Source organism: Dipodomys merriami, unplaced genomic scaffold (genome assembly GCF_024711535.1).
Source record: "Dipodomys merriami isolate MVZ:Mamm:240054 unplaced genomic scaffold, mDipMer1.0.p SCAF_20, whole genome shotgun sequence".
Taxonomy (NCBI): Eukaryota; Metazoa; Chordata; class Mammalia; order Rodentia; family Heteromyidae; genus Dipodomys; species Dipodomys merriami.
The window spans coordinates 30619424-30631867 of NW_027203382.1; the positions used below are offsets into that span (position 1 = coordinate 30619424).

The 12444-nt window shown below is 34.6% G+C and overlaps 1 protein-coding gene across 2 annotated transcripts in view; it reads right to left on the reverse strand.

The window, feature by feature from the left end:
- Window positions 1–12444, reverse strand: part of LOC138833019 (ceramide transfer protein) — a 92309-nt gene that overhangs the window by 48174 nt on the left and 31691 nt on the right. The gene's annotated exons all lie outside the window — the stretch shown is intronic.

The following is a 12444-nucleotide window of genomic DNA, read 5'->3' on the forward strand; positions in this document are numbered from 1 at the left end:
GAATTTCTGCATCATTTTGTTCATAAAGATATTAATTATAGTTTCCTGTGTTATCGTTGCTTGCCGTTAGTAATACTGTAATGTCCTTGTAGAGTAAGTAGGTGGTGTTCCATCCTAATCAATGTTTTGGGAAAATGTGGGGTTATTAGTTCTTCTTCAAATGTTTGGTAGAATTCACCAGTGACTCCATCAGGTCAAGGACTTCTTGGCTGGGATATGTTGTGTGTGTTGTAATAGGGATTTAAACGCAGGGCCTCAGCTTGCTTGGATAGGTTACTTAATCGACACTGTACCACTGAAGCTATACCTCAAATCCTGCCTTCTACTTTTACTTTGGAAATGGAGCCTTGGAATACTTTCCTGACTATGGTTGGCTTCAAACCATAATCTTCAGAATTTTAGCCCATGAGTAGCTAGGATGACAGGTGTGAGCCATTGGCACCAAGGTGGAATTGAAAAGTAACTTACACTGGTGATAATGAGGGACTTCTACCATTTTGGCTGTTTCCACTATGCTTTACTACATTGTTTTTGTCACTTATTTCCTGAATTGCCATCCTTCTTGAAGCTTACTTGAGGTTTTTGTTGTTTTGTTTAGAAATTTTGGTAGAGTAGTGTTTGAATTTCTTTACTTTCTTTCATATGATTACCTTGTGCCTCTATCTGTATATTTTCTTTTCTTTTCTTTTCTTTTTTTTGGGGTCCGGTCTTGGGGCCTGAACTATGGGCCTGGGCGCTGTCCCTCAGCTCTTCAGCTCAAGGCTAGCGCTCTACCACTTGAGCCACAGCGCCACTTCCGGCTTTTTTCTTTTTGCTTATGTGGTGCTGAGAAATCAAACCCAGGACCTCAGGCATGCAAGGCAAGCGCTCCACCACTGAGCCACCTTTCCAGCCCCTATCTGTATATTTTCTATGGCTATTTTCCTTGTGGTTACCACAGATGTTTGGGTTAACATCATAAAGTTATAACAATATAATTAGAATTCTAGTTTAATTTCTCATATGCAGGAAATAAATTGTGAATAAAAAGTTATACTAATAGCTTTTAGACTAATAATTGTTTTTGAAAAATGTAGTACTCTCTTACAAAGTACAATTACTTACAACTTGGGGGGGAAGGAGAAATTGGGGAGGTGGGGCGGGAAGGGATGATAGGGGAAAAACAAAGGAGGGGTTAACAATGATGGACAGGAAATGCACTCATTACCTTACTCATGTAACTGTAACTCCTCTGTATAGCATCTTTACAATAAATATATATTATATAAATAAAGAAAAGTAAAATTACAATGTCATTAACTTCTGTAACTGTTATATATATCTTTTCTGGAACTAAGACCTTTACTTTTTCAAATAACTGAGTTAGTGACTAGTTTGCTTACATTTTACCTTGTAAGGAAGCATTTCTTATAGTACAGGCTGAGTAACATTGTATTTCTTGAGTTTTCTTTATTTCCTCACACTTTTGAAGGATAGTTTCGCCAATTTTTTTTTTTTGGGGGGTGGGGGGATCTGGTACTTGCTAAGCAAGTGCTCTCTACCATTTGAACTATTTTCCTAAAGCCACACATAGAATTCTTAGTTTAAAGCTTTATTTCTTCAGATATTCATTTTAGCCGTTATCCTCTTTTCTGGAACTCTCAAAATGTACAAGTTGGCCTATTTGATGATGACCTATGAATGCGCTTTCTTTCCTTCAAACTTTTTTCTGATGAGACAAATTTCAACTGCCATATATTCAACTTCCTCAAACTTACTGTTGAAGCTATCTAGTGAATTTTTCATTTCAATTGTTCTTTTCAGCTCTAGAACTTCTCTTAAGGTTTTTTAGGTTTTCTCTTTATTGTTATTTCTATTTTCTTTATATACTGCTTTAATTCTTTAAAAACATCAGTAGATATTACTTACTTTAATGTCTTTGCTTAGCACATTAATTATTAAAATCTTTTCCAGGGGCAAGTTTCTGTAAATTTTTTCCTTTGGAAAAGGCACACTTTTCTCTTTCTTTGAATAAATTTTGATGTCTTGTTGCAATATGAGGACATGTAAATGTAATAGTGTGCAGCACAGAAAAATGTTTTTCCCCCGTGTGAGCATCTGTGTGTTTGTGTGTTAATATTATATAGGTAGTAGTCTCAGTGATAAACAGCTGGCTGAAATGTAAGTTCTTATTTCTTCCTGAGCCTTCAACCCATCCCTGAACATGCAGTCACATTCTAATTTCTCCTTTATAGGCTGTATGTGTGCAAGCATACATATGTTAAGGCCAGTACTGGGCTTAAACTCAGGATATCATGCAAATTGCATTTTCCCTCAAGGTTGTGTCTCTACCACTTGACCCACAGCTCCACTTCCAAGTATTTTCTTTCGTCTGTTTTTTGTTTTTGTTTTTGCTGGCTAATTGGAAATAAGTCTCACGAACTTTTCTGCCTGGGCTTACTCTGAACCACAATCCTCATATCTCAGCCTCCTGAGTAGCTAGGATTAGAGGCATGAGTCACTGGTTTCCAGCTAAAAATGTCTCAATCTTTAATGTTTGGCTTCCAAAGGAGACAATGAAGAGAGGGAAGGGCCCTGGGTTTTAAAATACTGTAGAAGTACCTTTAGTTGGAAGAAAAGTAGCTTGCCATAATGGGAAGGAAGGTAAAACAAAGGCTGCTCACCTCTTTGCTTGCATCTGTGTAATAAAAATGAGACAGTGATCAAAGCATAGGGGGAGCAGGCTCCTTTGTGTTCAGTTCTCTTACAAGTTCTGTACTGGTTGTTCAGGGAACACATATACAGATCCCTGCCATGACACTGGAGGTAGGCTGGAGATGGGTGGCTACTATTGTGGTAGAAGCTGAAAATGGCCAAAATAAATAGCAATTTACTACCTGAGAGCTGTAAGTCTTCAGTAGCCTTAGGAGTTTTAAACCAGATAGATTTGCTAATCCAATTGCTTTCTAGATAGGGAGATAGATTTCTGCCATCTTCCCTACATCCTCTTTCCTTTCATAATGGTTTAGAGGGAAAAGTACACAGAACAAGAAATTATTCCAAAATAAAGAGTAATTATCTGGATTATAAGTCTGGAGATACTTTGTATTTCCTTTTCCTTTAATGAGAAATTATTACATTAGCAGGCTGGAGTGGGGAAAATCAGTAAAAATGTATGTAGAAAAAACTGCAGCAATCACTCTAAAAGGCTTGATAGGAATTGTTAAGTCTACCTTAGTGAGGAAGGAGTTTTTAGAAATAAGAGATTATTTTTTCATTTTGGTTTTCAACTATGAAGTCAATTTAAAAAAAAACTGAAATTAAAAAAAAAAACTGAAATTAAGTAGAAAAAGAAACCACAAACATTTTAGCAGATTGTTTACTCATTGGTCCATATCTTAGCTATGGTAAATAATGCTGCAACGAACATTGCTGGTAGCTTTTGTGTGGCCTTGTCTGTGATCATATGGGTAAATGCCCAGGAGTAGGATTGCTGGGTCATAGTGAGCTCTATGTTTAGTCTTCTGAGGAATCTCCATACTGAACAAGTTTACATTCCCAGAAACAGTGTAGTAGCATTCCCTGTTATTATGCCAGCATCTGTTATTATGCTATCTTGATAATGGCCACTCTAACTGGAGTGAGGTGGAATCTCAATGTTGTTTTGAATTGCATTTCTTTTCTGGTCAGAGATGTTGAACCATTTCTTCATGTGTGTATTGGCCATTCTTTTTTTTTGTTGTTGTTGGTCGTGGGTCTTGAACTCTGGGCCTTGGGGCGCTGTCTCAGCTCTTCGACTCAAGGCCAGCATTCTACCACTTGAGCCACAGTGCAACTTCCAGCTTTTTCTGCTTATGTGGTCTGAGAAATTGAACCCAGGGCCTCATGCATGCAAGGTTCTACCACTGAGCCACCTTCCCGGCCCCTATTGGCCATTCTTATTTCCTCTCCAGAGAAGTCTCTTTTTAATTCTTCAGCCCACTAATTAATAAGGTGGTGTTTCTTTGAGGATTTCTTTTAGGGTTAGTTAATTTTTTGGGCTCTATTTCAGATATGAGGTCCTTGTCTGTTGTATAGCTAGTGAAGATCTTCTCTCAATCTGTGGGCTTTCTATTTATCTTGATAGCTATGGCCTTTGCCATGCGGAAGCTCTGTAGTTTAATGCAATTCCATTTATCCAGTCTTTCTTAAAATATAGAACAAAAAAATGTGGTATTTATGAAATAAGCCAGACCAAAGAAGCATAGGCTCCATAGTTTCCCTCATCTGTAATAATTAGTACATGCCTAGGATAGTCCTAGCAAAGGTTCACAATAGCCCAGTAGCTATGTACATATGACCATATAAAATGAGGCTAAATGAAATGAACTCCTTGATGTGGAAACAACAGGGTTTTTTTTGTTGTTTTTCTTTCTTTTTAGTGTACTGTATGCAGATAATTCTTTTGTCTTTTGTTTTTCTCCTCTGGTTAATTCCCGCAGTCACTATTTCCGATTTGGGTTCACCCAAAGGGTGATCTAGTACCTTATTTATATAACTGTAACCCCTCTGTATATCAACTTTACAATAAAGTAAAATTTTAAAAAAGAATACTCATTGTTCAATATTCTTAAATCTTTACATTTCATTTGTGTGGGGATAACACCCACATGGCATGGCTTTTGAAAGAACTAAAATGGAAAGGTATCTGTTTTTCTTTTATCTTTTCATAGATTAGAGGGGTAGGAAAGAATAATGTACTAGGAGCTCAATAGTAATATAAGCATTACTATCTTTAACTTCATCTTGTCAACACATCAACAATGTTTACCAAAACCCAGGCACCTACTCACGTCTGTAATTCTAGCTACTCGGTAGGCTGAGATCTGAGGATCGCAATTCAAAGTCAGCCAAGGCAGGAAAGTCCATGAGATTCTCATCTCCACCAGAAAACCAGAAGTGACACTGTGGCTCAAGTGTTAGAGCACTCGCCTTGAGCTGAAGAGTTGAGGGACAGTGCCCAGGCAACAAAAAAGTTTATTTAGCAACTAAAATTAGAAAACTGTCACTATGTGTAAGTGATGCCACCCACCCACAGATTATTTTCCATTTCAAATCTAGAAAAAAACAGAATCCCAACGGTCCCACTGATTGCCAGAAATATCACCTGGCTAAATTCAAACATAGTATTAAACTACTGACCAAAGATGACTTTTCCACAGCATATAATGACATTTTCTTTAGTATCTATATAGTAATAATATAGAATTTATTTAACTGGGTTTTTCCTTATCTTTTTCATACCTAAAAAAGAAACATTTTATAAAAAAAATTATGAACTAACAACAGATAGAGAAATAAGCAGAAAATCTTGTTAGTTCCAAATATATGATTAAGTATTAGAAAGCCTTACAAATCTAGTCAAATAAATTAAAAATTGTACTTATAAGACATATTATATATAGATATGCTATTGACTCCTTCCTTCAAATACAAATAAATGTACAACTAGCTAGAGCTGATTAAAAAAAAAAAAAAAACGACCCGTTTACATTAACCTGGTACAAAACAGCAATCAGATTCTTTTTTACTTTGGGAAATGCCAAGAGATTAGAGCATCAGGAGCTGAAGCTTAAATGAAGCAAAAAGACCAACAGAAAGTCATGACAAACTAGCAAAAACAGAAACTAAGCATGGATAAGTAAAAATTATGAATAAATAAGAATTATCAAATAGAAGAAATAGTAAGATGGAATTAACCTAGATTAACTGTAGCTGGGGACAGGAGCAGGCAAAGTAGCTGAGGTTTTATTTTGTTTTGCTTTAAATAAGAACACTCAAAAGTATAACATGTTATGCTAAGGTTTAGGTTCTTTAGGAAGAATGGAAGGATAATGTAGAGATGAAGAAAGGAGAATATGAATGAAGTATTTAATATGCATGTATGAAAAAGGAACAAGGAAACCCGCTGAAACTGTTCTGAGAAGGGAGGAGATGAGATGAAGAAGCCTGGCAGAATGGGTAAATCTTATATACATATAAGAAAATATCACAATGAAATCCCTTGTAAATCTAGCTTAAAAAACAGCAGACAACAAAGACTAACAAATTTACTTCCTTTTTAAAGTCCACTGTATTGTTGATTGTTATGTTTATTCCAGGGCAGATACATACATACACATACATACAGACACAAACATACATCCTGTCCTAAGGAAAAACTATCATATTTCCTGCTTGATTTAATAAATGAAATTAACTGTGAAAGAGTATATTTAGAAGTTTAAAAAACTAAAAAAAAATGATTCCCTAACCATGAAGGATTATTACATAAAACTAAGTAATTATCTCCTACTATTATGAATAACTAACTAAACTCCTGATCTTATTAGCAAAACACTCAGAGAAAAAGGAGGTTTATGTGATTTGTTGATGAAGGTCAGTTGTGACTCTGTACAAATTACCCAAGAAATGGCAGAGCTGTGGCTACTCTGGTAGTTACTAGATTCATCTTTCTTTCAAAATTTGAAACTCAAATGTAAAGAGGAAATTAAAGACTTGTATGTCTTTTCCTCTATCATTGTAAGATACAAATAAATCATTTCAATACTCATGTAATTACTTCTTTAAAGCATACACTAAAGTAGTAAAGAAAATTATATTTGTATTCTCAAGCCTTTTCCAATTAAACCATATTGAAATGCAAAGTTGTTTGTATGGTAATAAATTATAAAGCACATAAGTATAGAAAAGACTCCTTGTTTTGGTTAATAAAAATGTTCTATTATTATTGTTAAAGTAAAATGCCACGTACAGATTATATCACTTTATAAGACCTTGATATTAAAAGCTGTTAAGGGATAAAAGGTAAATTCACCAGGGGCTGGTGGCTGGTTTTTATAATCCTTGCTACTGGAAGGCTGGGATCTGAAGATCTGGGTTCAAAGCCAGCCCAGGCAGGAAAGTCTGTGAGATTCTTATCTCTGACTAGTAAAAAGCCAGAAGTAGAACTTAGGCTCAAATAATAGAGGGCCAGCCTTGAGTGAAAAAGCTAAGAGGTAGCACCCAGTCTCAGTACTGGCACCATTAAAAAAAAAACAACAACATTCTATTAGCTAGTATTATCTAGGTATTTTTAATTAGTTGCTTAGTCAAAAGGAAACCTAGTATGAAGCAAAAATTTGGAAAATTAAAATCAAGCAAATCCAGGGATAGTAGGGGGGAGATATTTCATTATGGCAAATAACAACTTTTGGGGAGGAGGAGGGGGCAGTGGGAGACTGAACTCAAGGTCAAGACAAATAATAACCTCCAAGGACCATCAAATAGCCTGAGCAGTTCAATTTTCAAAAGACATTTAAAGAGGATATAATTTGGGTGACACCACCATGGGGTTATTTTTGGAGGGGGGACCTTCTTTATACTTAATGTCATTTGATGTAAAATATGTAATTCTTAGGCTGAACATAAATTTTTCTTCCAAAAGTATTCAATAATGCTTCACACATAAATTACATCTTCAGAAAAGAACAAGACCACAAATACTAAATTACAAAACAAGTGTTTATATAGATTCCCATTAAAGAAAATCAATATCTGTAAATATTTCTGTCATAAGCCCTCCTCCCCAATTGTGTATTTTTCTATAATTTCCAATGCTCTGGATAATATTCACAATATGGAGAAAAATCAGTGTGGTCCATAACCACCAAAATATTAGGATCTGCTAAAGTTGCTCCTTTATGGAAATAAGAAATGTCATGTTCACCACAAGTTCTATCAGAGCCAAGAAGCTGTTCAACTTTTTCAAGATGATTCTTAAATCTGCTAGTGCTAAGAAAGCCTTCTTGAGTGTTTTTTTTGGGGGGGGGGCAGGGAGGGAATTGGAATGGAATGGAATAGCATATTTCTTTCACAGTAAGCAGAAACTGTTTAGTCAGTATCACATGATTTTTAATTATAGGAGATTCTAGGAATAATATTAGAAATATTAGGAAATACTAGCATCAATAACTAGTTTTTCCACACTTCTCTGATAAACTTGTTATGTAGAAATGCTCTATGAAGCCCTTTAATAATACATGGCCATTTCTTTTCTTTACCAAAATAATGCTCATTTAATCCAAATTTAAAAAACCATCTTAACTGTGTATGTTTATGTATGCGTATGTGTGTGCCTTTTAGTTTACAAAGAATTTTCACAAACACCAAAGACAAAATGGGAGATGAAGATTTTTAAAAAACCTCAAAAATAACTTGTGTTGTCTCAAGTCTCAAGATTAAAATAATTTGTAGGATGGCAGAAGTATTTCCCAGCCACAGCCCAGGTTCTCCAGTTAGATAGATCTAAGTCTAAATGCTAGCCCCCTTTACTAATAGTTTAACCATGGATATTTAACTTAATCACACTGTGCCTCAACTATCTAGTCTGTAAAAATAAGATAATCATGCTAATTTTATATGAATGTATGAATGAAACAATACATTATGTAAAAAAGTACATGTGGCATATATTAATCCTCAAAATGTTCATTATCAGTAATTATAAAGCTCTGTAACATAGAACTATTTGTTTTGCATGGAAGAGGAAGAGGGGAGAAAAAGAGAGAGTAAATATATACGTAAAATCTATCAATATCAATATTAGAGGATACTTACCATAATGAATATAAGAGCCTTCAACAAATACTTTCAGATATTAAAAATTACTAAAACCTACCAGGTAAACTCTATACAAGCCCCATTCTTCCACCTCCACAGAAAGTGCAATGACCAAGGATCTATCTACTGTCCCAAGAACACCATCTAATCATTCTAAGAGCAGTTAGTGCACTGAAGAAATAACTGAGAAATGAACTAAATGAGCTGGAATTATAGGAGCCCAGATCAGATGTGAAGTACAATTCTTGGTTTATCAGGCCTGTGGATTATTTTTTGTACCTGTTTGTTTTTGTTTGGGGATGATGGGATGGCAATATATATTGCATATTCTATCTCTCTTCCTGTAGAACATTTACCAAGGTCACCAATTTAGTACTCAAGCAGTGCTAGAAGTCAGGATTGAATTTTATTATTTGCAAGACAGACTACAGAATCTAGTGCTAAAACACTAATCAATATAATGTATATTGCCCACTATAGCAATCCAAGAGTAGGAAGTGAGTTCATATTGCATACATATGGTAGAAAAACTCAGATAATACGCTAATTTTTAAGAAATTTGTTGTCAAACAATTGAAGTTTACTAAGGCTTAACTGTTAGGGAGAGGATAAATCAAACCCTAAGACATCATGGACTAAAAGATAATATACTCTCAGGCAAAGTCCTTAATAATTACTATTATTTATTCTATTTTTTGGTGCCAGTCCTGGGGGCTTGAAGTCAGGACCTAGGTGACATTTTTGAGCTTTTGTGCTCAACACTAGTTGTTCCACCACTCTGAACCCCACCCCAGCACCATTTCTGACTTTTTAGTAGTTAATTGGAGATAAGACTCAAACTTTCCTGCTCAGAGTGGTTTTGAACCATAATCCTCAGATCTCAGCCTCCTGAGTAGCTAGCATTATAGACATGAGCCAATAGTACCTAGCTAAAATCCTTAATTTTAATATAAATCTGTTTAATCTGTTTCCTCTTCTACAAAATAATATATTCCTTACTTCTCAGCATGCTTGAAAGGAAATGAAACATATAAAGCACTTACAACAAGCAACTATTACTTGGTGAGTTTCCAAACATATGTCCATGGGATTGAGGATGTAGCTCAGTGGTAGAAAGTGAAAACAAAATGGGGGAGGGGAGTAAGAAACAGAAGCAAAGAAAAAAGAAGATCCTACCATAATCAGCACTGTCTTCACAATTTCATGTTAGGTTTGAAGGTCAAGACACCTATGTGTGTTTATATAGTAAAATTACTAAATTTAACAGTCAATATTTCTTAATGAATAAGAAAACACTTCATTAACTCCAATTCTTGGTCTATGAGAAAATAAAGTCATCAAAAACATTTTGATGATTATGTCTGTTAACAACATTTGCAGTTTCTCCTTTCTATGTTAAATAACTAAAAACTATGTATTTTTAGAATTCATATTTAACTGAAATATTCATTGATATGCTGTTTATTTGGCATTAACACAGATTTTACTCTTGTACATTAGATAACTACTGGCAATAGTAATTAAAAATTGTCTTCAAATAAACTATCCTTAGAAATAAGAAAATGTATTAACATTATACAAGCCTGCAACTGAGTCATTTTTCTTTGAAAATGCTAAGCACTTGGCATTTTTCTAAGAACTTAAAATTACCAAAAATCTGTTATCTCAGCTTAAGAACCATTGATTTGAGACAAAGATTTTATCTATTCATTATTCAGTGATAAAAAGAAATCAACATTATGAAATATATGCAGAATATATCCATTTCAACTCAAAAAAGAAAATAAAAATGAGAACACTACAGAAATTCTGGCTATCCTTTATTGGTGACAGTAAACTAAAATGAAATTTGTTTAATTGAAACAAAAAAAAATAATCCTAAATCTATGTTACCTGATTAAACATTTAAAGTTCATCAAAGCTGAAAATATAGAAATCAAGTCTACTTAATAACCTCTTTAATTATTAGTGACAGGGCTATCTCTGATTAAATACAGTAAACTTAAACTAGTATACCTTCCTACATGTATGCCATGCTACTTCCACTGAAATGACATGGAGCACTTTGTTGACTGTAGCTGTAACTTCAAAGTTGTTGCCTGTCCCACCTATCTGTTACTTTGGTAAGTAACATCGAAAATATTATCCCATTTATTCCTTAGTACAATTTGAGTACCACCACTGTGGCAACTGAGAATACATACTTAAGAAGTTAGCTACCATTCTCAAGTTCAGAGAAGTTAATGTGAATCCATGTTGTTGATGCTCCAAAGCATTGAATACTGACTCACCTATCTTTTAAATAATATAAAAATAGGCTGGGCTTGGTAGCTCACACCTGTAATCTTAGCCACACAAGGGCAGCTGAGATCTGAGGATCATGGTTCAAAGCCAGCCACAGCAGGAAAGTCGACGAGACTTTTATCTCCAATGAACTACTCAGAAAAGGCTAGAAGTGGTGCTGTGGTTCAAGTGGGAGACTGCTAGCTTGAGCAAAATAAGCTCAAAGACAGTGCCCAGGCCCAGAATTCAAGCCCCAGGACCAGCAAAAAAGTGAATAAAATTATTTATATAAATGACTTTTAATTTTCCATCTTTATATTCCCCTGAAGTAATAATACCAAGATAACTGAGACTTTAAAAAAATATCTTAAATCAACGTAATTCTAAAGCAAATATACAGAGAAAAAGAAATTCATCCTTCAATTTTCTTTAGGCTAAGGAAAACTCATTATCATAAACCAGGAAGAAAAGCTAACAAATGATCAATACCAAGAAGAATGTTCTATGGCATGTCAGACCAAACTAGTTTTTCTTGTTCTGTGGTACACTTGTACTTTGTGGCTGTTAAAAACAACTAAAACAGGTACTTCAACTACAAGTCTCTGAAACCCACATGAACAAGTACAGACAAGTACGTGAACAGGCACAAAGTTCTCACAGGTAACACACAAGAACAGGGGTGATTTCTGAACTTTATCTTTTATCATATCATTTAATAGCTAATAAGGTAATTTATTAGTATCATGGTTCTTTAGCTTACTTACTACTAACAGCAGAAGTCAAAAGATTAGCTTTAAATTTTAAGTTTATATATTAATATCACACTTTTAGTATGTGTAATCATTAGATAGCTTCATATTTACAAAGTGATTAAACGATTTCCTAATACACCAAGAATTTTCCAAAATCATAATAGATGACTACAAAAATATTGAAGCTTTTAAATATCAGTTTTACAATCCAGTGTTATTTCAAAAGTCCTTTCACCAAGATCATTTAAAAAAGCTATTATAAATCAATCCAAAATAAAACAAATCAAGATATATTTTATGAAAAAGGGTATATAACTTCAAAGGTATGTATATGTGTACAATTATGTCTATATATATTTATTTGTGTGCATGTCTATACATGTAGGTACCATGGCTTCAACTTAGAGCCTTGAGATTTTTGCTCTTCTTGCTTGCTCACAGATGGTACTCTATTATTTGAACCATGTCTCTAGCTGGACTTTTAGGTGGTTGCTTGGAAATAGTTTCTCAATCTTCTAAGCTTATAGCCTCCTGGTTAGCTAGAATTTAAAGGCATGAGCTCCTGGTGTCCAGCAAATTTGTGTTTTAATTAAAAATTAAAAAAAAAAAATTGGGGCCTGGAATGTGGCTTAGCATGCATGAAGCCCTGAGTTCAATTCCTCAGTACCACATATACAGAAAAGAGCCAGAAGTGGCACTGTGTCTCAAGTGCTTGCCTCTCTGTGCTCAGGGACAATGCCCAGGCCTGGCACAAAAAAAGAAAGTGAAGAAAGCAAAGCAAGCAAGCAAG